Consider the following 6,000-nt stretch of genomic DNA (forward strand, 5'->3'; position numbering starts at 1 on the left):
CTCTTTCAACACTGCCGCTAGGCACTACACTGCATTTATGTCAAAGGTGAGAACTCCAGACAGTAATGTACATAGTAATGTTACATTTTATTGCAAACCATAAACACTAAATAGGTAATCATAGATATTAAGGTTATTATACTATTTTATCACAAACTTTTAATATGTGTCTATGTGTACAAAACTTTGATGTCATTCATGAAAAAAGGTTGCATTAAATAGTTACTATAGGTTACTATACCTTCCATGCAACATTTTTGCTATACGATTATTTATATATTATTACAATATTTTTCGCCTTACGATGCTATTGACTCAAGTATAATGAATTCACTTTGACTCAAAATGAATGAGCATATTATTGATTTAATTAGAATGGGTACATAATTGATTTGGGTAGAATAAGTATATTATTGACTTGAGTAAAATGAGTATAACATTGACTTAAGTGAAATAATTATAAAATTGACTTAAGTAGAATTATTATAGTATTGACTTGAGTAAATAGAGTATAACATTGACTTAAGTGAAATAATTATAAAATTGACTTTAGTAGAATGGGTATAGTATTGACTTGAGTAAAATGAGTTTAACATTGACTTAAGTAAGATGAGTTTAAGTAGAATGAGTGTATTATTGACTTTAGTAGAATGAGTATAATATTGACTTGAGTAAAATGAGTATAACATTGACTTAAGTGAAATAATTATAAAATTGACTTTAGTAGAATGAGTATAGTATTGACTTGAGTAAAATGAGTTTAACATTGACTTAAGTGAAATAATTATAAAATTGATTTTAGTAGAATGAGTGTAGTATTGACTTGAGTAAAATGAGTATAGTATTGACTTGAGTAAAATGAGTTTAACATTGACTTAAGTGAAATAAGTATAAAATTTACTTAAGTAGAATGAGTATGGTATTGACTTTAGTAGAATGAGTATAGTATTGACTTAAGTGAAATGAGTATAATATTGACTTGAATAAAATGAGTATAGCATTGACTTAAGTGAAATAAGTATAAAATTGATTTAAGTAGAATGAGTATGGTATTGACTTAAGTAAAATGAGTTTAAGTCGATTGGGTATAATATGGACTGAGTAGAATGAGTATAACATGGACTTAAGTGAAATGAGTATTATATTTACTTAAGTAGAATGAGTATATTATTGACTTATACATGTATATTATAGGCATAAGTAGAATGAGTGCATATTAGACTTAAATAGAGTGTTCTGTTTAACTGCAAGTGAAATAAACTATTACCCGTTCATCATGATGACCCATTTAAATATAGCATAATGGTTAGTTTTGCTAAAATAAAATAAACTCCTCAAAATATCAGTGATGGGACTTATTTAATTAACCTTGCCGATTTATGTTCATTTGAATTTATGCTGAATAATTCAACTGACTATTACCGGAACGGTTCAATCAACTTTATACAAGCAACCAATTCAGGACATAAACTCTTTGCTGTTTTGCTACTCAGCCTTTTAGACTTTACTACTTTGCGGAGAAAAAATTTTCAATAAAAAAAGGGCTTGCAAAAAAAGTTAAAGGACATAAGATACATGAATCTCTTCATACTCTGGGCCAGTGAATACTTTCGAAGGCATCATTGCAATAGCTGTTGCAGCAACTAACTGTTTTTGTTGGTTTTTTTGTAAAAAGGTAATAGTGCAAACCGCTTGTGAGATCCTTCATCATGGTCCTTGAGCATGACTCAAAAATAGAAAAAAGTGACTTTAATAAATATAAGTTTATTGCTTTTTCACTCTACAGGTTTTCACTCATCACGGGAAAACCCGTCTCGATTAACTACATAAAGTGAGGTATTGCAGTAATCTTGGTAATATTATCAAGCAATCTATTAGAATGAAGGATGACACTTTGTAGCTAAAGACTACTTAATAATCTAGTAGTACCAAAAATATTTTGAAAAGTTATATGTCTGTAAGACTTTATATTTACCTGAACAATAGTTTGTCGAACAATCGAGTATTCTTTCTTTTTGTTGTCTGCAGGTATAGTAGCGGTTTACTCGCCAGTTGTGTACACAGTAATATTTGATTAATCTAATGGAAAGAACATCACTGCAGCATGGCAGCGTTGCATCATCTTCAAAGACCTTTTTTACTGTCTAAAGAGAACACGTGTCTTTAAAATTTATTGATTGTTTAAAAACTTATAGCGGTTACTTTAAGATGGCTACCATTGCTACTTCACATTTAATCTCAAACTTACAAGCTACGCGTAGTTGAAAATTTGTAGAGTTTAGCAGATGATTGCTGCTGGCTAGTATTTTATAAAAACTAAGTTATCAAAATATTGATTTACTGAAGCAATGCAACTTTCATCATCAAAAGACACTTTTCAACTTGCAACTAATCTAAACTAATATTTTTATATTTTTTATAGCCACTGTTTAACTAGAGGATAGATTATAAGCTTTCATGTTAGAATAGTTAGTTGATTCAGCATTTAACAATAGCATATGTTTGTAATACTAATGTATGTACTAAAATCACCATTTTAAGACAGGCATATTGTAATTAGTAAAAATTAAGTTGGTGCTATAATTTTCGGCTTATGTCTAAAGCGTATAAACTAGAATTTTGTTTATCACAACAATGGTTCTGCGTAACAACTATAATTTATATAAACACCTTTAAAGAATAAATTTGTTTGAAAAAGTTTGTAAACCTTAACAGTGGTTTTTTTTTCTCAGTTCGTTTGAGCTACACAAAAATGCTTTCCTTATATGAATTATAAAACTTAGAATAGTGATGAAGGTAAATGTCATTTTAGAATTTCATAACTTTAAAGAAGTGTTTCGTTGAAATAAATTAGAAGAAAAAATATAAGTGTAAAAGTTTTTAAATATAAATGTGAAACCATTAGAGAGTAATGGCTAAATATAGTCTATTTTGCTACGATTAAAATCAAATTTTATTTGGTATACAATTATATGATTTCACTTTGTTGCGGTGTTGGCAAGTGAAAATATCATAGACTATAGATATACATACTGTAGAGTAGTATAGAAACCCATAATCATTGTCTAATGCAGCTACCTCCTGGCAAAAATCATAATCATTAGAAATAATACCAAAATACTATGTTAATCTAAGTAACTATAGGTGCCTACAACGACTTTAGTGCTAGCTGTACTACCCGGCGTTGCCTGGGTAATAAAAAAGTATGTATTTATATTACATATATAATATAATTATTCCGCGACCAAACGAGCGGATGCGAAGTTTGAGAGCTTTTATGATAAATGCATGTGCACACAACTTACGAAAATTATTCATCAACAATTAGACGCACCCTTGTTTTGAAATCTCATCAACAAATTTAACCATCGTTTTGTAGAGTTGTTAAAGTATAATAACGATACAAAACGCATTTAAGCCTATTTAAATATGTTACCAAGTCTTTGTAAACCGTCGGCATTATCTTAAAACTTACCCATCTGATCGGATTATACACAAATAGACAGATTAATTTGGATGAAAATCGCCACAAAACTCTTGAAAAGCTTGATTTAATAAAAGTTAAGACCGGCCTACGATACGCCAATAAAGCCGTGCGACAGATAGTAGAACTATTTAGCAGTGCGAATTTTACGAGAAAACCATGCTCATTTCACCAATCTATGGCAAGGTTTACTTGTAATCAAATTTATTCGAAGGTTTCTGTAATAAACGTAGACCGTTTGAGGCGTAGACCGAATTATAGGTACGAAATTGTGGTACAAAGTTTATCAGCCTGTGTTTTTTTGTCCAATCACCGAAGGTTTCATTATTTAAAACATTAGCCAAAATTCTTTACAACGTATGTACAAGCTAGGGCCAAACTACAACGCCCCTTTATGGCGAAAACATTTTTTATTTTGCTGCAGTTTGCAGAAAACTTTCAGACGCGTGAATGCTCATACTCGCTTTCTGATAAAGATCGCTATCAAAACCATTTTACATTCAACGCAACTAACTTTTAAACTGTGTATAGTACACAGTGGCTTGCCATTTTACTTCTAATTTTGCGTTTCAGAGTTATAATAAACATATTTCCTTATTGTTGTTGAATTACATACATTACAGTAGATTAGGCCCACAGCTTTATAACACTTTTATAACAGCTTTTATTTTGCTGCAGTTTGCAGAAATCTTCCAGACGCGTGAACGCTCATAGGTTTTCGATTATTGCTGTATTACTATATTAACAATATTGGTTATTCTAATAATATCAGTGCTTTTACTTCTAATATTGGCCAATATTGCATTTCTCCTATTGCAGGGGAGAGATATAAACATATAATATTTTCCTTTCATTATTGCTGTTTGTCATGACCAAACACTTTTTAAATAAATTTTCTAAAAATCTATATAAATACCACAATTTTTCGATATTGTTAGCTACATGTATGACGTTTTGAAATGTAAACAAAATTGTGCATTGGTTTTCTATTATTACCATATTAATAATATTGATTATTCTAATAATATCAGTGGGTTTTACTTCTACTATTGGCCAATATTGTATTTCTCCTATTGCAGGGGGAAAATATAAACATCTTTTCCTTTCATTATTGCTGTTTGTTGTATATAATAACACCCACACTCAGTACATTACAGCTACCATTGCAGTTATCCTATTGCACTGCAGTGCTATTTGACTGCTAATATTGCATTTCTCAACCATCAGTACCCTTTCTTTTTTCCAATATCACTTTGGTCGTGGGCTGTATGACAGTTGAATTTCTAGTATATAATATACATTATATATATTTATTAGTATTTGTATATTTATATTGTATACCTCAACCTTTTTAAAAAGTTTTTTATTTTGATTTAATTTGAATTTCTTTTTCCTTTCTTTGACCTGCACAAAACATCTTTCTCATGCAAAGAAATATGAGTTTAAAGGTTTTTTGACACGGTTTGAAAACCTTTACAGTTGTTTTTATTTTATCTCTCAATTGATTTTAATTACACAAAACACTTCTTTCATGATATGTAGCTTGAAAGTTAGAATGGCAAATGTTGTTATATGTTAATAACATCAGAAGTCACACCAATCTTAATTTTAACAGAACTACCCACAGAACGTCTGTCTACGATACAATTCAGAATGAACCTATGCAAACACTGTTTTAGATCTAAGTCTATATCGTATCTTGATCACAATTTTACCAAGTAATAAGGTATTTATGGTTTTGCATTTTTTTATGTATTCTTTAATCAGCTTCAGGTTTTATGAGCATATATACCAACATTTTTTTTTACTCGTACTGAGACAAATACACACACTTACTTAAATACAAATCAATTTCTACCCAAATACTTATTTATTACCGGGCAACGCCGGGTAGCACAGCTAATATATACATATATTATTTATATCCTATATATATGCATTATATATATCTTTCACTTGTACGCAAAGTTGTAAGTTTATTTGGGTACTACAATAAACTCATAAGATATTAACTACACAGAGATGAACAACAGATATTAACAACACAACAGACAATCTAAATCATACCAGCAACTAAATATAGCCAATATATAGCAACATATAGCAATATATAAATTTAATGCACGATGTTTTTAAGCTAATATACAGAGTTTTGAATATTTTGTCATAGATTCACTTAAATTATGCATATAAACATTGGCTACCCTCCTGAATGCAATTTTAACTAAGGGTAGATTTTTCCTACTAATGATTCTAAGTTACTTAAGATAATAAAATATGTTTATAATTTGATGTTAACTTACAGGAAAGGCAATGGAACAGATCCGGGAATTGAGTCCCAACTGAAACTTGACACTGATTGATGTTGACGAGCCATTCAATTGTGAACACTTGATATAATAAATACTTGGTGCAAGATTTTGGACATTGTACTCTGCAAGCAAATGGGTATACAGATACTTTAGTTTTTTGTTACAAAAAGTTCAGCTGAGGGTTTGCTGCTACATATATCTAAA

The sequence above is a fragment of the Watersipora subatra genome, chromosome 10 (genome assembly GCF_963576615.1).
Source record: "Watersipora subatra chromosome 10, tzWatSuba1.1, whole genome shotgun sequence".
In the NCBI taxonomy this organism is placed as follows: domain Eukaryota; kingdom Metazoa; phylum Bryozoa; class Gymnolaemata; order Cheilostomatida; family Watersiporidae; genus Watersipora; species Watersipora subatra.